Source organism: Eumetopias jubatus, unplaced genomic scaffold, assembly GCF_037043125.1.
Source record: "Eumetopias jubatus isolate StellerSeaLion01/CBP00866 unplaced genomic scaffold, mEumJub1_p1.0 scaffold_14, whole genome shotgun sequence".
Lineage (NCBI taxonomy): Eukaryota > Metazoa > Chordata > Mammalia > Carnivora > Otariidae > Eumetopias > Eumetopias jubatus.
The window spans coordinates 13,223,745-13,244,203 of NW_028274820.1; the positions used below are offsets into that span (position 1 = coordinate 13,223,745).

The 20,459-nt window shown below is 38.7% G+C and overlaps 1 protein-coding gene across 1 annotated transcript in view; it reads right to left on the reverse strand.

The window, feature by feature from the left end:
• SUGCT (succinyl-CoA:glutarate-CoA transferase) overlaps window positions 1-20,459 on the reverse strand; it is a 417,779-nt gene that overhangs the window by 169,849 nt on the left and 227,471 nt on the right. The window lies entirely within an intron of this gene.

Sequence of the window (20,459 nt, forward strand, 5' to 3'; positions counted from 1 at the left end):
TAGTTAACAATTCTTCTTCATCTCTCTCCTCTTGTATTTTACTGTAAGAAGCCACACTGGGGGCTAGGGCTTCAGTATATGAACTCTGAGGGACACAAACATTTAATCTGTATATATACATAATGATGTATATATGTGCACGTGTGTGTATATATATGCAGATAAGATACATGAACATATATGCACATTTGTGAATATGCATATATGTGTATATATAGGTATTTATGTGTGTATACACGTTTTTAGATTTATAAAATTCTAAGTACAGCCTGTAAGGTGGATTCTATTTTACTATCATTTTTATAGTTGAGGACTTGAAGCACAGAGAAGTTATATAATTTTCTCAAGGTCACATAACCAGAAAATTGTATAACCTGTATTCAAGCCTAGATAATGTGGCTACACAGTCTATGTTTTATTCACTATCCCATAGTTATTTTCTCTATGTTTCATTCTCTATGGAATGAAAAGAAGAAAACAATAATAGGTACAACAGAGGTGTTTTTTTTTAATTATGGGAGAATATGCTTAAACTTTATGAGAATAAATTAGAACACTTAGATTACATGGACAAATTTATAGAAAAAATGTAACTGAGTAAAACTGACTTAAAAAGAAATAGAAAACCCAATATATAGATTTTTAATCTGTTTTAAAAATCTGTAATTTAAAATCTATCCATCCAAAAACTACTATGCCCATTTAGCCTAATAGACTGTTTCTACAAAACTTTTAAACAGGTAATTCTAATCTAGAGAATGGCAAAGGAATGGATATTCTTTCTCTCGTTTTGTGAGATTTACATAAACACCAAAACCAAACAAGAACAACATGAGAAAAGAAAGTTCTATGCCAGCTTACTTATAATGTAAAACAGATGTAAAACTCTAGAAAAATAAATCTATAAAGGTGTAAAAATGATATGTTATACCCACAAGTTTTCCTGGGAATGCAAAAAAATGATGTAATATTAGAAAATCTGTTTATATAATTCAGGCAAAGTTGAAGATCTACATACCTATGGTCCAGCAATTCTACTCTCAGGTCTAGGTTCCAGAGAACTTCAGACACATGAACAACAACAAAAATGTACAGAAATGCTCATGGCAATGTTGTAAAAGTAAAAAATGGGAAAACAATCTAAACATCATTCAACAGGTGCCATACCGATAGAATGGAATAATGTAGGGCCTGAAAAACGAATGTATTTGAACTATTTGTGTTAATGCAGATAAAACCTACAAAATGAGTTCAAAGATAAAAAGGCAATTTTCAAAATGATGTATCAGCACCTAAAACAGTACTATGTATTGTTAAAAGGCATATATGTACATACAAGACTAAAAGTATTCACGACGTTGATAATACCAGATTCAGGACAGTATTCATCCCTGTACAAGGAGGCGAGGGAGCAGAAGGTCCCCACTGCGCCTGCCGAGCCACGACTTGTACACACACAGGCTGTGAATGCTCAAACCCTCTTCTCGCCATTCTCCCTCTTACTTATCAACCTTCTACGCAGTCTTCAAGATTTAAATCAAATTTCATATCCTATACAAAGACTTTTCTGATTCTTCTGGTTACTTGCTCTTCTGGGATCCCACAGTTATTGGTACAAACCACAATTAAAGCACTAATCATAAAATTCATTTGTCTCAAAATCCTGTCTTCCCCACTGTGGCTCCTTCTACAAACTCTGGAGGATCCCACTTAAAGAAATTCAATTCAGTTCAGCAAGTCTCTAGTAGGAATCAAGCCCTAGATTCTTAATCCTTGGCTGAGTGCTATGTTGCTAAACATATTACATGTTTCCTGCCTTCAAAAAGATTATATTTACCAAAAAACAAAAAAAAAACCATTTTAAAGACAAAACAATATACATAAAGCTATTAGAGATGCTATCCATCAAACATGCTAGGTAGAGGAAAGAACAATTTTGGAAGATCATGATGGAAATGAAATTTAAGCTGGAACTCTGAGAGAGAAGGGCCCAAGGGGTATATAGAGTGATACTGAATGGATCTTTGGAGACACTTTCTATTTTTCTTAAGATTTAATTATTTATTTGAGAGAGAGAGAGTGAATGCACGAGAGGTGGGTTGGGGCAGAGAGGGACAGAAAGAGAGAATCCTCAAGCAGACTCCCTGCTGAGCACGGAGCCCAACTCAGGGCCCTGAGACCATGACCCGAACCACAATGGAGTTGGCCACTCAACCAACCGAGTCACCCAGGCACCCCGGAGACACTTTAAAGAAAGGGTCAGCAAATTTTTTCTATGAACAGCTCACTGTAAATATTTTCAGCTTTGCAGGGCGTATGGTTTCTGTCACAACTCTTCTGTTGTAACACAGTAGCAGCCATAGATAATACATAGTCAAATGCCCATGTCTGTGATCCAATAAAACTTTATTTATGAACACTGAAATTTAATTGCACAGAGTGTTCATGCATTATATAAAATCCATGGGTTCATGTGTTACATAATATTCCTTGGATTTTTTTTAACCATTGAAAAATGTAAAAACTGTTCTTAGCTCATAGACCACATAAAATCAGGCACAGGTTGGATTTGGCCCATGGGCCATCGTTTGCCAAGCCCCAATGAACTAAATCGACCTGAAGGTAGGTTGAGGACTAGGAGCTGATAATGAACGCTAAATGCTGGAAGGTCAGGACGGATGTGCATATGAAGAGCTTATAAATACCAAAATAAAATATACATACTAATAAATAATGCAAACAAAAACATCAATAAGACAATGTTTTGTGAACTCATGTGTGCGGAAACACATCCCAAGCTGGCAATTTAAATTTATAATTTCCTGAGTTTTAGGAAGTAAGAAAGAAAAGAAAGCGCAATTATTGAACCAGAATGTATCTCACCACAGTTGCATCGGGGCTAATACAAGCCTGTGGAGTAGCCACTATTCGCCCTTCTGGAAACGTTTACATGGAAGGCATGGAGGAAAAAGAGATCAGACTTCCTACTAATAAAAATTTTTATAGGTGAAAAAGGGGCAGGAATGGTGGGAAGAAAAAGATGTATTTTCAAGCTTGAGGATCAGCCCAAGAGATTCTGCTCTCGATCAAGTTTTGTGAAATGCCATCCTCTCTATAGGTATCTCTGGTTCCTTTTCCTTTTTCTTTTTTCCTAAAAGATTCTATGCCTGAAATACCAGGCATAGTTTCAAAGAGGTTTCTGATTCCTTGGCTTTGGAAAAATCTAGATTTAAGTCCCAACTCTGCCTCATTTGTGGTCACCCTGTCCAGAAACTTTCTATGAGGTGACACGCTGGTAATTATTATAGATAAATATTCATGAGTTACTAGTCCACAAATTAATTTATATTTTGCAAGTAATTATAACAGCTGTGAGTTAGTGAGCCGATGGTAATCTCTAATAAATATAACAATAACAATCTTAGGAATTAACAGATGGATTAGGATAGGACATTTTGAGATAAACCTGAGAGTGAAAAGCTGATGCAGATCTGTGTACTTGCGTATAACTATGGAAATCACTCCACAGCTTAGCCTTGATTTTAAACAAACAAACAAACAAAGATGTTTATCAACAGTCACTACTGCACATAGAAAGCTTCTTATATGCCACACTTCTAAAATCGGCAAGATAGTTTAAGCTACATCACTTCAAGACTGAGGGCGACCAACTGTTAAGATATTGGGACTGTCTCATAACTTCTGATATTCTGGGAATGGAAGGTGTTGATATGGGTAATAGATGGCCAAGACGTTTCTAAAAGGCTCTTGAGAATGAATGCCAAAGTACTCTCCACAGGGCCCACCACTCTGAGTTAAACATCTAGTAATTACTAACTAAACAGAGACATGTACCTTTGGGTGGAGGGAACTCTATGATTGATTACTCTGTTGAAAAATCAGAGTTCAGAAAAAGATCATTTGTCTCTCATTTACTTTCCTGAGATTTGATTTCACTTTACGTCCCTCATCCTCATCCACAAAGCAAGGAGTGATAGCTCAGATCTTTCCTCTCCATTATTCTGCTGGTCTATAGCTTACAGAAAGGTAGCTTTCAACTAAGTATAAAGTCCTTAGTGACAATTAGAGCTGTTTAAAAATTAAATCGTCTCCCTTGTAGGAAGCAAGCTTCTTGTAGCTGAGTTGGAGAGAAGCTGGATCAGCATCTGGAATGGACTATCCTGGGCCAGGTGAATGAGAGAATGAATGATTTCTTCCAACAAAGAGAGTCTAATTTCATCAGGTCCCCCCCGAGACTCTGCATTCAATAGTTGCCATGGACTGTGGTTCTGGGCAATTTTACATATATTTAATTTGGTCCCTGTAACAATTTTTGAGGACTGTGTCAGGAGTTGAAACCAGGTATTTCTCATGTTCCTTTCTAAGATAGGACAGTCAAAACCAAAACAACACAAGACACAATGGTTTGGCTTCACATGGGATCCTCCAACATGTGGCCTGTTTAGAAGGATGAAATGACTGTGGAGCCAAATTCCCTTCCTGGCTCCTAAACAAAAGCGGTTTCTAAATCATTCAGAGACCACAGTTTTACAAGTTGAGTCTGGCTGCTCCCTAAACAGGGAGCACTTCTCACAATACAGGAGCCTCCCTGCCACCTTCTTCACTTACACAATCTTTCAAAAGCTCGTTCCTGTTGATTTTTTTAAAAGATTTTATTTATTTATTTGACAGAGAGAGACACAGCCAGAGAGGGAACACAAGCGGGGGGAGTGGGAGAGGGAGAAGCAGGCTTCCTGCCACGCAGGGAGCCCGATGCGGGGCTCGATCCCAGGACCCCGGGATAATGACCGGAGCCAAAGGCAGACGCTTAATGACCGAGCCACCCAGGCGCCCCTCGTTCCTGTTGATTTTTAATTTCACTGGCCAAAAGAGCTCAGTCCTGCACCCTCTGAAATTTCATTGTGTACTCTTCCAGATTATCTATAAACACATTTACTAAAGAGGCCCAGCAGAAATCCCCGGAGGGGCCTCCCTGTTTACACATCTCCATCAACAGCAGGCTCACACATCCTCCTTTTGTTTCCTCCATTCATACCTACGTGTGACAAAATCGTCCTCCTAATACGGCAACACAATCTGGAATAGCTTTGTTGTAAAACTTTGTTAACTGACTCCTTGAAAGTCCAAACAAATTACATTTGTTGTTCTCTTCCTGGTGCTTCTGTGCCTCCTCCAACAACATGTTCTAGAAAACAGAATGCTTTTCTCCATTCATTACACTAAGTGGTCAATGATCCTACAATTTTTGAAGTTTACCAACATGAATGAGATTCACCAGTAGACTTTCAGCAGGTCTCTACCTTAGAATGGAAACAAGAGTGGAATTCACTAATAGAGAAAAATAAGTGTAATAAGTTATCTTACACTTGGGTCATTTATTCCCTTGAGCTTCTTCAGACCCTTATAAGGGACGCCACAAAGTTTCAGCAATTTACTTATATCCAGCACACCAAACAGGTAGAACATCCGGTTCCCTTACCGCCATTTGATCTAATACTACATCTCTCGCCTCTTTGCTTCAAAAGACATGATGACAGTGGAAATTTCTGTTTCAACAAAGACCAAAGCAAAGAATTCACTGAGGCTCCAGATCGCCTTTCTTCCCCGTGAGCACATCTTTCGCACCCTGATCATCAAGCAGTCCCATTGATTCCCCAGCTGACCTTCTGCCTTTCATGTATAAAAAAGCTTTTATTTCTGGATGACAGTCCTTTTTGTGCTGTTTCTTCAATTCCTTTACAGTCTGACTTATTTACACCTGACCTGTCACACTTTGAGGCCTTCCCTGTTCTCACTTGAACCATTTTTTGCCTCCTTCCCCCCCACACCCCTACTTTTGTTTCTTTTACACTTTATGAGATGGATGCAAAAGTTTTTATATGAGCTCCTAATCTTTGGTATGTGACATATTTTCCTGCCCTTCCATTAATGTTTTTAAAGCATTTCCAGGTTTCCTACAAGTTACAGCTTTTTAAAATATTACTTTCAATGTTAACTTCATGCACACATTGATTTGATCATAGTTCCATTCTCTAAAACTGAATAATAATGTGACAGGATATTTTTCTTTTTTTTTTTTTTTGCCTTTTACTCCCCTTCAGAAGGTTGAATGTAATTGAGTTGTGAGCATTATTACAATAGTCACAGATAATTTCCTGCACCAATCCCTGTCTAATCTGAGGCCCAAGCCCAGTATAATTCCATTCCTTCCTTAATTCTGAAACTTCTTGCCTTATGAAACAGATATTTGTGTGAGATCTTCCAGTCTCAGGGTGTGATTTCCCTTATAACTATTATTTGGTCTAATTTTCCAGTGTTATCAAAAGAATTTCAATATCTTTACCCAAATTGGTCTTTGGTGGGGAATCTTAACCAGGGTCCCCGGATGGGTTCTAGGAGGTCTGAGAAGCTCCTGAAATCATAGGCAAAACCATGTATAGACATGGAATGTGTACTTTTCTGACAAAGAATTCCACAGTTTTCATCAGTTTCTCTCAGAAATTATCAAACAAGTTCAAGATCTACTTGTCCAGTGTCCCTAAGTATATTATTATTGAGCACGATTTTCTCATCCACAGTCTTTATTTCTCCAGCACTACTGTGTGCATTTTTGTTTACTGTTTTATTATACCTATTCTGTTTTCATTATTTCTGTATATAAAATGTTATAATCCCATCAGTTCATCCATCCCTAATATTCCCATACATTTCCTAACCCTGCAGGACCAGTTTTCTCCAGTTTCTACCAGTTTTCTCCTTCTACCAAGCCTAAGGGGAGAAAAATGGAATTGGGATCCTTACTTGCTACCAATCATTCTATTGACTATTTTTTATACTTCTAGAGTTTATATATCCAGTATGCATTTAAATACTTGAGGCTTTGCTTCTCTACAAAACTGTCAATTTTCTGTTTATACAGATGGATGGTTTTGCCATCCCATCTTCATCCAGCACACCACAGAACCCCCTTCTCCTCTCACTACTCCTTCCCCACCCCACCAGCATTGCCCTAGCAAGGTCTGTGTCAAACTGGGTCTCATGCTTCCTCTGCACTTATCAACTTTCTCCCAATTTTTAGGTTAAACGCTAAACTGCCACTTAACAGATTTGCTACACACAGAGCTCATTTTCTGGCCCCCCACATTAACACAACACCTCAATGCACCATTATATTTGCTGAACAAACCTCAGATTCTTTTGCAATCTACACAGTAACACCATTATAAGTTTTATGCCCTACCCCCCCTCTTCTTTGAACTGGACTGAACTTACTGATTTGACTCCTTGCAATGGAAACAGGAATGATATGGGAGGGGGAAAAAAAGATTGTTCCATGCCCTCTGTAAGGTTTTTTGAGAACGCATTTTAAACAATTACCAAAAATATATATTAAAATTAACTATGTAAAAAAAAAATCCAATGCAGATTCCAAAAGTCTAGCAAAAAACGTGAGAGTGTATTTTTAAGATGCATCATGCTCACAGTTCTTAATATTTTTAATCCTCTCCTACTTGAAGCAGTGCACTCATACAGTTACTGTTGCATCAAAATCTCCATTGTTCTTCATCAACAGGATATTATCAAACGGTAATAATGCAATTGCCTACAATGCAATTGCAAAGACTCGTACAAGAATGTTCTCAGGATGAAAGATCTCCTCAGCCTTCTGCACAGCAGCTTATCGAGTCGGCTGCTAACCAGGTCATGTTCCAGTGACCCCCACGATCCAGAGGTCCTCCAGGACCACAAAGGTCATTCCAAAGCAGTTAAGATAATAAAGAGCCAGGCAAGCTGAAACGAATGTTGCAGAAATTCATGGAGATTTGGCAGTTTGCATCTCAGGGGATCTTTCTGTTAGAAACGACGTTTAAATTGGTGAACAGGATCCTGGGCCAGCCTGTCATGCGGATGTACCAACTATCCTAACAACGCTCCCAATTCTGCCAAACTCGATCACCATTTTATGAGGAAAGTTCCACTGAGCGTTGCAGTGTAGACTATGGGGAGAACTTCTCTCCTTTCTCACCTTGCTGCAGTCCTAGGATCCACATCCTCCCCACCACTCTCCTACCCTACTGATCTGTTCCGCACCAACCCACCTCCTCATCACACGCACACATCTGCCAGGCAGAGGGAAGGAAGACTCCTCCTTGATTTGGAGCTGTCCTCTGGGAGAGACAAAGATTAGGAACCGGGGCTCCTGCCACAGATGGTGGAGGTGAGAGAAGAGGGTAAGCCACAGGGCTGGGGTCTGTGGGATGGGCACAATAATGATGAGAAAAGCTACCATCAACTAAACATGAATGTCCCAGACTCTAAGCCACATACTTTAGATGCATGGTTTTGCTGAATTATCACCACCACCCACGGAGGCAGGAAATATTATCCCGATTTTACAAATGAAACTGAGGCTCCGTGAAAGGAAGCAGTTTGCCCAAGGTCTGACTCCAAAGCCCATGCTTTTAAATAATACATCTAAAGTCTGCTGCTGTATCTGGCAGCATCTGACAGCTCAGCAGCAAAAATTAAAAAGACAGGAGGGAAGGATATTCAACAGTAAAGGGGATGGTGGTGGAAAATCCTGTCCCCACAGAAGTAGAAATCTGGATCATGGCTAGGAATGGGAATGAGCATTTTCGGCTTGTTTTCCATAATTTGATACTGCTTTTGAAAATGAAATTGATTTCCAGGAAAATGCTTGGAATGCTTCCTTCTGGTCCTTGTCATTAAGAATCACATCACAATAAATGATGTTGCAAAAAGGACTCTAAAGCTTAAAAGTAAACACTACAGCCACCTTAATTATTTTGAACAAAAGAAAAATTATATTTAAGTAAAACCATATTGTTTAACATCAATAAGAATATTTACCTGACTGAAATCAATCCAATTAAACATTCTGCATTTATATGGTGATATTATAAATTAAATGCCCCTCCCACAGACCAAGGAGAGGAAACATACACTCACCAAACACAGCAAAGCGCACACACACACACACACACACACACACACACACACACACACACCTGCTACTTTATGAGTTGTTTGCTACCCTTGTTAACTGAAACAGATGAAAAACCACATCAGACTCAGAGGGAGGAGAGTTTTGCAAGGGTTTGATTTATTTCAAGAACTAACTTTTCTCAAGCTGGGCATCTGGCAAAAAAAAAAAAAAATGGACATTCTAAAGCATAGTCCTTAACCTTTTCACCCCCTTTCCTAATATGCAGACCGAACCAGTTGTTAACAGGACTTGTCCTAGGGGCCTCATACGTCTCTGGAAGTATATCATCTCCCTGTGGATTTTACTCTACAGTAAAAGTTACCATAAATGTCCCTTATATTCATCTTCATGGCTGGAACTAACGCCCTACAAGATTACACTTGGGGCATTTCTTTCTAAGCAGAGTGAACTCGATCTTTTTTGTAAAACCACCCTTGAGACACCCCAAGAATTCAGAAAGGTCCGCACTTCCTCCCACAATCACACAGAGATTGATGCTAATTTCAGGATACAGCCTTGCTTCCTTTCTGCTCTTAATCACTTCTATGGAAATCAAAGCTTTACGTTTATTCTGCATCGCTGTGCTGAGCAGGCCGGGATGCTGTTCTCTCTGTAAGGCAGTCAGTCCAAGCATCTGTAGCATATTCTGTGCTAAGGTTATATAATGACAGAACTGGCCCAAGCAACAATGGGCTCCAAGGAGGGAGATGGAAGGCATGAGTGCTAATTCAACAAAATGAAAATCATCCCCAGGAATCACTCCCCAGGACTTTGAACCAAAAAGAAAGGTAGTTTTACCTTAAATTATCAATGTGAATATCAGTAGCTCTAAGGATAGGGAGGAAATCACCTAATAATGTGCTCATTATTCACAGATTTTTTCCAAGTCCCCATTGAAAAGTGCCATCCCATTATCCAGGTTACAAGAGTGACATCTAGTGGATTCTTAATGCAATGACCAAAAGGATTTCACATGAACTTTAGACCAGGGCTTCTCAAAATCTAACATGAAATCGAAATCACCTGAGGATCTTGTTAAACGGCAGATTCTGGTTCAGTAGAAGAAACTAGAATCTATTCTTTCTAACAAGCTACAGGTAATGCTGATGCCACCGCTCCATGGACCTTTAAGAGTGGCCAGGACCTAGAACATTTCGCACCTGCTTTTACCTTCAGGAAAGAAAAGAGGGAAGGGATATTTGAGAATCGTTTCCAGGTTAAAATTAGGCCAAATGAATTAACATGATTTTTTTAAGTTCCCAGTTCACTAGCTCAACTCAGCATGCACACTTACAATCTCCTGTCTGCACAGAGTCCCGACACCAGTATTCCTTATCCTAAATGCCAGAAACAAAACCAAGATGGAAAAGACCTTCCTTCACAACCACATTTATTTGTGGCATGATTTGCTCAAGTCTCCAACACAGGATCACTTCAGAACTTAACATCTTGCAAGTTTTCTTTCATTGTTATTATTTCATTTGCCCAATAGTGATTTATAATATAAAAGTAATTGGTACCATTATCAGTTCTTTTTTTCCCCCAGGTACCCTGCACCTGAGCAGGAAGCCGTCGGGGTATTGTCTAAGCGCCAAGCACACCTACTCAGAATTTCAGCAACATTTGCCCTGGACACCCCTAAGAACAGAACAGGTTGTGTGACTACATCCAAATCCAGCCATTTCCAGAATCCAGTCCTATGTGATTTATCTGAGCCAGAGAACCTTGACCTCCATGCAGAACCACCAGGCTGTACTCTCCGCTGTAAGGTCAGGTGTGAGCAACTCCACAGAGGGGCCCCACTCGGACTCCTCCTGCCAGAGCTTCCACCTCAGCTACACAGACCCCGTCTTTGGTTCTAGGTCACAGTTCTAAAAGCCATCAACATTGAGGAAAAGCAGTCTCTCTTACCCCAAACACACACACAAACATGTACAAAACCCACTTTCTAGTCCAGTAAAATCCTGTAGGGCAAGTGGATTGATCTAAGACCATCACTTCTTCAACAGTGGAACTCCTATTTCAAACAAGGAAACAAACAAAAGTGGAGCTGTTTGGGCTGAAATGGAGCTGGAACACTTGGAGATCTGCCTACTTGATTTCTCCCCAGGCTGCCTGTCGCTACGCACCCCTGAATACTCCTCTTCATGCCCCAAATACTCCTTCCCACCCTAAATCCCACCCCCAGCTACCACCCAGTTTGAATCAGAAACGATGGGTCTCACAATAGCTAAAACTATCCCAAGCTCCTTTATCACTCAAGGACAATATTGTTTTCATTACCCAGATGGAGCCAGAGATACCTGTTTCATTATAACTTGACTTAGTTATGATTCTAACAGTTTTAGCAGCAGCAATGAAAGGATTTACTCAAAGGATGTACCACCTGATTTCCTGATGGAAATTTGCTTTTAAGTCATAATTAAGGATCTCTGTAATGAGTAAACAACAGAATTGTTGATACCTCTTCCATTACTCTTGGCAGTCCTAAAGGGGAAAATAGGTAGAGGAAAATGTCACATAATTCTTCCTCAAAAGGGGGACAAAGATAGAAAATGAAACTCAACATGCCAGTTTCAGTAAGTAGGACTGCATCGCTTGCTTACATAGTAGGGAAATCTGCCTTGGTAGAATTCCAGTTACAGCACTTCCACGGGACCTCGGGCAAGTTAGTCATCTCTATCCTCAGTCTCCTCATCTGAAAGTGAGGATAGCGCAGTACCTATTTCAAGGGGTTGTTGTGAAGACTGAATTAATGTATGTTAAGGTAGTTAATAACCAACACGGAGTCATCATTCAATCAACATTACCTCTAATGATGATTACAATTATTCACATATTATTAAGAATAATGACTATTAATATTCTCCTTTAACTGAATATTCAAAATGGTATTTGATTCTCTTGGATAATTTTAGCCAAAATTTTTTAGGTATGATTTATTCCTTTTTTTAAATTCAAGTGTAATTAACCTACAATGTTATATTAGTTTCAGGTACAGAGTATAACAATTCAACAATTCCATAAATTTCTCAGTGTTCATCAAGATAAGTGAGCTCTTAAACCCCTTTATCTATTTCACCCACCCCCCCCAACCCACCTCCCCTCTGGCAGCCACCAATGTGTTCTCTGTATTTAAGAGTCCATTTTTTTGCCTTTTTGTTTGTGTTTTGTTCCTTAAATTTCACATATTAGTGAAATCATATGGCATTTGTCTTTTTCTGTCTGACTTACTCTCACTAAATATTATACCCTTTAGGTCATCCATGTTGTTGCAAATGGCAGGATTTCATTCTTTTTTATGGCTGAGTAATATTCCATTATATATATGTGTGTGTGTGTATATGTATATCACATTTTCTTTATCCATTTATCTATGGATGGACATTTGTGTTGCTTCCATATCTTGGCTATTGTAAATAATGCTGCATAAACATAGAGATGCGTATATCTTTCCCAATTAATGTTTTCATTGTCTTTGGGAAGTACTGGATCATACGATAATTTTATTTTTAATTTTTTGAGGAACCTCCATACTGTTTTCAATAGTGCCTACACCAATTTGCATTCCCACCATCAAATTTTAGCCAAAATTGACAGGTATAAACAACATACAGTCCCATCGATTCCACATATATATTGAGAATACTAAGAATGCAAGAGAAGCTAATAAGATCCTAAAGGAATTTCAGCTATATTCCTTGAGATACAGTGCCTGTACTTGTGTCTCTATTTCACCTCTTAGTGAAATGCATTAAAAAAAAAACATATTTATCAACTGGAGGCAATTCTGATTTTTAAAAATTCCATTAGTTTTTGAACAGTCATAACTATATTTATTCTTTGTGCAATATGTTCTTAAACACCATATTATCTAATTTATTTTAAATTTAAGAATTTTAGGGGCACCTGTGTGGCTCAGTTGGTTAAGCGACTGCCTTCGGCTCGGGTCATGATCCTGGAGTCCCACATCGGGCTCCCTGCTCAGCAGGGAGTCTGCTTCTCCCTCTGACCCTCTTGCCTCTCGTGCTCTCTATCTCTCATTCTCTCTCTCTCATATAAATAAATAAAATTTTTAAAAAAATAAAAATAAAAAAATAAATTTAAGAATTTTATTTTAAATCAAAGCAAGCTGAACTTTTTCTCAGGAAAAGCCCAGACAGTGGCAGCTATTTATGCCAGTAGCTGGCATATCTGCCCTTTTTTTATCTGCCTGCTGGACTGCTCAATTCTCTATATTTTTAGGATTGTGCCAAAGTCCTCATCACTTGGCTTCAAAGTAACCAGAATCTTCAAATAAAAAAATTTGTTTTGTTTTAACAAGAATCCAAAATTCATAAGGACCTGAGGCACACATAAGCTTTATAGCAAATATTCAAAAGCTACCTTGCCAAAAGCTTTGGAACAAAGGGGATGGGAGAAATTCAGACAATTCATGCCTTAATTTAACAAAACAAAAAAAAAAAAGACTTTTGAATATTCTAATGTGTCAGTACTGAGTTTTCAGAAACCTGTGAGATGTAACCTAATGTATTCCCTATCACCACCAGCACTTCTGTTCCAAATGAATCTCTAGGTATTTTTTACTGGGTAAACATTATCAAAGTTCATTGCAGTCTTAAGGTTACAAGAACAGAGTGTTTAAAATATTCTATAGTTATCTCGCTTTTTAAAACTGGGGAACAAATCACCACAATTTTTGGCTCTCAAAGGGAGATGTATCTTTTATAGAGATAGGTTCCCATCTTGTGGGCTTCTCAGAGATTACTTCTGAAAATCATTTTTGTCATGCTTCATTTTGTTAACCGTGAGTTTAGACTAAATCTCAATTAACCAGACAATTCAGTAAACTAGAAGTTCTATTCCCTTTGACAACTAGATGATATTGCTATATACAATTCTCCTCAAACTGTATTTCTTTCAAGAAGTTGGTATGAGAGTTCTCAGTACAAGGAGAATTTTTTTCCTTTTTTCTTTTTTTTTTCGTAACTATAAGAAAAGATGGATGTTAGCTGAAGCTATTATAATCATTTCACAATATATGTAAATCAAACCATCACACCATATGTCTTAAACTTAGACAGTGATGTATATCAATTATTTCTCAATAAAACTGGGGGAGAAAAGAATGCTACATTTTGGTAATGGCTCAGCTCTGTAATTTCTTTAAAAGATGATCTAAGATCAGTTTTATAAAACAAACAAAAAAAATACCATAGCATGTTGCTCTCCTTTCCATTTGGAAAAAAAAAAAAAAGAAATTGAAGTAGAAATTCCCTTAAGAAAGAAATTCAACTATGTACATTTATTCTTTATTTTCTCTGCCCCTAAGCTGCCATGGATAGTTTTCATAGAGATTATTTAGTAGCTTCCTAGAAACTATTTTACAAAGTTATAATCATTAGTTCAACAAAAATAAAAATAGGAGCCACTTTCCATTGAATTCTTACAAGAGTCAGGTATGGCACAAAACACCTAGCATACACTACCTCATTTAATTCCTTCAAAAAACATGGAAACAATTATAATTATTGACCTTTTTGCATAGGAAGCAGCTAACACCAGGGATATTAAAAGACTTGTCCAAGATTTCACAGTCAATAAGTGGCGGAGTCAAGTTATGAACCCAGGTCTGACTCCAAAGCTCAAGCTCCCCCAGCTGTGCCTGCTATACGGCTTTTGAATTCCTTGAAATCAAGGGCCCAGTTCTTCCTCATCTGGAAGTCTTCAGGAATTAAACCACTGTCTGCTCCATAGGGGACTCAAGAAATTATTGCTTAATTGAAGAATCAAGAGTCATTTGAAAGCATAAATTGAAAACACAGTAGACAGAAACCTACAATTAATTGCCCCACAGCTCAGAATTCAAATATATTTCAAGGTCCCTTATTAGGTTTGATACCTTCTAGAGTCATAATAAATAGGTCATCTGTCAAAGAGATGATGGAAAAAGATTAAAAGAATTCTACCATCTATTGAAGAAACTAAAAGACAGGCATCCATAATGTATCAAGCACCAAAAGAACCATTAGTTTGGATATAGCAGGAAAGGAAACAAGTTCTGAAATATTAAAACCATGGTTCTGATCCAGGTCCTCTGACATTCTACCTATGGCTATAGCCAAGTTGCTTTCTCTCTCTTGGTCTCCCTTTCATCAGTATAAAATAAGAAAAAAATTATATATACACACATAAAATGGTTACAGAGTATATGTTCAATGGAAGCCTGCATGATTTTTTTACTGTTATTACCAATGCATCAATTAAATTAAAGATGTGATACTATATGCCTGTTTAAATTATACTTTCAAACTTCAGTGAATGCTTTAGTGTAACTATGGTAAAAAAAAAAGTCACACAAGAAGAGACACATGTATATCATTTATATTTTCACTTTTTGAAAAAAAAATCCTTGACATGGGTTAAAAAAAAAAAAAAAGATTCCCAAGGTTACCTAATCTATTATGATTCAACAGCATTTTAATGTTTTCTAAGGAATGATAGCAAAGTGCTGCATCTCTTCAAACTTGGAATTTACTGCCTGTCTGAGTCTCTGCTTGTGCCAAATTAAATATACAGTATGTCCATACCAGAAATAACATAGCACAGCTTCCTGCTCTATTCCTTGGTTGAATGAGTCCAAACTGAGTAAAGGAAGACATGATTTTATTTAATCATCTGAATAATTGTTTTCTTCAATTTCTTGAATTAGAAGGTACTCCAGGAAAAAAAAAAAAAAAGGTTTAAAAGAAATTGCCATGTGAATTATCAGGCCATTTAAAGGAAAAATTCTTTTTGAAGGCCCTACATTTGAAAGGCTCAAGAAAAAGCATAAAAAGAGTCATGTTAATGAACTGCTCAGAAAGTCAGCTTCACCTAGCTACTCCACAGCACCCAAACTGCTGAGGACTGACGACTGCAGCATCTCTTGGCCTGTGAGGTCCAAGTAAATTGTAGACTAATGCTTCTTCCCAGCAGATACCAGCCAGAACTCTTTTGAGGAATTTTGTAATAGAAGAGCATGGAGAAATGGGATGGTAGATGGAAAAAGATGCCCTGGGGGTCTAAGGAAGGTTGCTGGGTTTTTTTAAGGTGAAGGACATGGTCGTATCATTAGCCACTGATAGATAATGCAGGTGTTAGAGGAGATAAAGTGCAGGAGCAATGCCTTTAAGTAGGGAAAATGTGGGAAGGGACAAGTCATCCATTGTGATAGGAAGGAATGAAGTGAACACACAAGTAGGAGCTTGGGGGGTATGGCAGAAGAGAGATGAAATAGTTCTCTTCCAATTGCATCCGTTTTCAGTGAAATAAGAGACCATCTTTGGCTAAGGATGCAGAGGGGGGATGATCTGAGGAGAGAGAAGTGAAATAGTCATCCCACAGAAAATAAATGTGTAGGTAGTGTGCCAGGATTGTGGGTAAGGCTGAGGGCCCACTTGAGAAAGATGGCCGTGAACTGAGAGTAAGACTGTTGACAAGGTAGCTATGTTTTCCTCCCGCCATACACTACATGACTGTAGGCATGGAAGAGAAGGAGAATTAAGTTTAATCAGCAATGGGATTCTGCCAGCTGAATACAAAGGAGATGGTATAGTCACCAAGAAAAATAAAGTCTCGATCAGGAACATTTTTACTCATAGTGCAGCATCAGTATCACCTGCAATCAGGCAATGCATCTTCACAAGATCTCTATTTAGAGATTCAGATGCATCTGAAAGTCTGAGAAATACCTGAGTGGTGGCCAAGTAAAAACAAGAAAAATCATTAAGGATGTCACTGGGGTCATCTAAGTGGATTGTAAAGCCACGAAGATTGTTGACAGAAGAAATGACTGGGTCAAAGGAAGAGATGCACAGAGCCATATGGGAATGAATGTCCAGGTCATAACAGTTGACCTGGAAGGCTTAAAGTCCTGGTGGTGATTGAGGCAAATGTCTAAAGGATGATGAGATTGGTGTTCTTTTAAGGGAAGGAGGTAGTTGTGGTTGTCTCATCCCCAGGTTTGGTCTCTTTGGCAGTTTATACCGATCACGAGGGCGACGCTGTCACTGAAGAAGCTGTGGTTTTACAAGAAGGACACAGAACCCCGTGAGCTTCTCCAAGGCCTGCTGCAAGGAGTACAGACTGGGAGAGAGATGGTCTTATGAGGAACACAGAGAGAGCTGAGTAGGCTTCCGTTAGATCCACATGCGAGCACGTTCCTAAGGGCAGAGAAGCAGTACGTTGTTAAGCATTTAGGATAAAGGTGGCCACCCAAAGATCTGTGCTTGCACTAACAAGCACAATAATTCTGTTTAAGAGTAGAGAAATTTATTGATCTCGAAGAGAAGCAGAAAATAAAAAGGGAGAGAAGGACGAACAGAAACGATAGGGAGACTGATATGCTCTTCAGGATAGTGCAACTCCCTAGTAGCAGCCAAAGTGCATGATTAAAAAGATGAGACCTCCTATCTGAGATTGTACAAGTTTCATGTATAAAAATCTCCCCCATCTTCCTTGAAAAAATACAGTATAGTCTCCTCTCTTCATGAGTATATTTGTGAATGGATCTTCTATGATACTGGAGAGAGGCTGAGGTAAGTGAGGATCATGAGCCCACAAGGCAGAGGAGAACATGCAAATACAGGCTCCTGGGATGTTGAAGAAATTTGAGAGAGAGTTTTGGATAAATGCAGGTTATGCAATTAGGGGGATTATGATATTAATCATATATGTAAAGGGAAGTGGCCCCACTGATAAGTATGTTACACAATAAAATAGATTCTTTTTGAAGACCGGCCAACTGCTTTTTCTGCACTCTCCTCTCCCAGCCCCCCAAACCCTCCAGTCATTATAAATATAATTGTTTGAACGGCTGAGAAACATTTCAGGGCACCTGGGTGGCTCAGTAGATTAAGCCTCTGACTTAGGCTCAGGTCATGATCTCAGGGTCCTGGGATGGAGCCCCAAGTTGGGCTGTCTGCTCAGCGGGGAGTCTGCTTCTCCCTCAGCCCCTTCCCCTGCTCGTACTCTCTCTCTCAAATAAATAAATAAATAAATAAATAAATAAATAAATAAATTCTTTAAAAATATATATATATTTACATGAACATTATGTAAATATTAATCCCTTGGGCTATGTGTTTCTCAGGGGCAAGGCCCAACAGTAATGGAAACAAAAGAAGCACTGAAATCCACAAGTTCTTTTTAAAAATCTGAATTCTCATGGGGCACCTGGGTAGTTCAGTCAGTTAAGCACCCAACTCTTGATTTTGGCTCAGGTCACGATCTCAGGGGTGTGAGATCAAGCTCCAAGTTGGGCTATACACTCTGTGTGGAGTAAGCTTGTCCCTCTCCCTCCCCTTCCTTGCTCTCTCTCTCTCTCTCTCTCTCTCTCTCTCCACCCACCCCACCCCTCTGCTCTAAAATAAATAAATAAATAAAATCTAAAAATCTGAAAAGCATCCAGAATATGTTCAACAAGTAGCAAAATGACTATCTCAATGCTGTCTACTTTTGTTTAGCTTATTCATTTTTAAAAAGTTGGCAAAGAATAGGGAGGAAAGAACACAAGTGGATAATCAACCTGAGAAGTTAAAAATCGCGTATATGTAAAATAACACACAAATCAAGGATCACTACTTTTCAGAAATTTATATTCATGCCTTCAAGGTCTGTGATCTTTCAGATGGGGTTCAACAAGAATTAAGGAGAGTAAGCGGGGTACCTAACTAATTTCTGAGACCATCAGGGTCTTCCATTATAGACGTTCAGCTCAAAACTCAGACAACTCAAATTAGAGGCAAAGCTATAATTATTATAGAAAACTGAATTATAATTATCCTGGCACTCACCCATAAAAATATTTCCCAAATCTATTTTAAAAATTAAAAACAGACCAAGGTCTAGAAGCATATCTAGGATCTATCTTAGTATGCTAGTTTCATTCAAGCTGAATTTGCATTTGTTCCTTAATCACAGTGCTGAACCAGTCCTCTACCAAGAGGAAACAAATTAATTCTGAGTTCCTGAGGAAAGACCGTAGTAGATCTTCTCTTATTTCTTACAGATAATAAAGCTGCAATCAACTGGATCAAATCAGCACAGTATCCACTTTATGTGACTGGGACAATTCAAGCAGGAAAAGTATAGTTCTGTCTTTAAAGAATTCTGTCTTCCCATATCCTTTCCTACCATAATAAAAGCCAAGGATTCTAAATTTCATTTTACCTCACAGTGAAATAATTGAGAGCATACCCAAGATGCCAGAGCTCTTGGTGCAAACCCTCAGGAGGGACAGCAGAGGTCTATACCAAACTTTTTAAAAAGACATTCTTTAAAAAAAAATAAAGTAAAATAAACTATAAACCTTATACTAGAACATAGTGAACACCTCCCACGTGATGTGATGTGGAATTATACTATAAAGCTTTCCAAGTCAAAAACACTTTCTCCACACACCAAAAACTGAAGACTAGACTTCCATTATTAGTGATGAATTCCCATGGGTTCCAACATGTCCCTCTGCTTAAATGACTATAAGAGGGATTTCCATCATCAATGAGGAGGGTCAGTTAGTTGATGCAACCCTTTAGCTAGGAGCAAGTCTGATGGAGAGGGTGTGGGTTGGAGTAGAAGGCACTGGAATCATAGCACTCTCTTGTCAAAGGTAGCAGGATCTGAAGGATTAGCCAACAACGAGGCAGATCAGAGTTGGGATCCATCTATTCAATTCAGGTATGAAATTTCCTATCTGAGAAGTGAGAAGGCTAAATTTGATGATACCTAAAAAGTGCAAAATTGACACTTTTGTGAAGCATGGTAGGTCTGGCTAGAAGTGTAAGGGTTAGCCACACAGGGCTCAGACGTAGGGAACCAAAATGTCACTAATGCTGATCATAAAAGCACTGCTGGGGGCACCTGGGTGGCTCAGTGGGTGAAGCGTGTGCCTTTGGCTCAGGTCATGATCTCGGGGTCCTGGGATCGAGTCCCGTGTCGGGCTCCCTGCTCAGCAGGAAGCCTGCTTCTCCTTCTCCCACTCCCCCTGCTTGTGTTCTCTCTCTCTCTCACTGTCTCTGTCTCCGTCAAATAAATAAAATCTTCTAAAAAAATAAATAAATAAAAGCACTGCTGGAGAAAAGAGGGAAGGCACTGAAGAAAATGTTCTACAACTGTAACTATGTCAAAAGGCAGTTCTACAGGGAAATCATAGTAACGCCTCACATGTAAAGAGACCATAAATAGAAATGGAGAAAAATTCTAGACTCACGTTGGGTCACTGAATTGCTCAAATTTTTATTAAAAGAAATGGGAAAGAAAGTAGCGTGGCCGAAGGAAATAATGTTCTTAAGACTAAAAGTATGATTAGCAGTGTTGATGGATTTGCTGGCAAATGGAAAATGCTGGCTTTGATGTGCTGCGTCAAGAACACTCGCTCTGAAATGGTCAC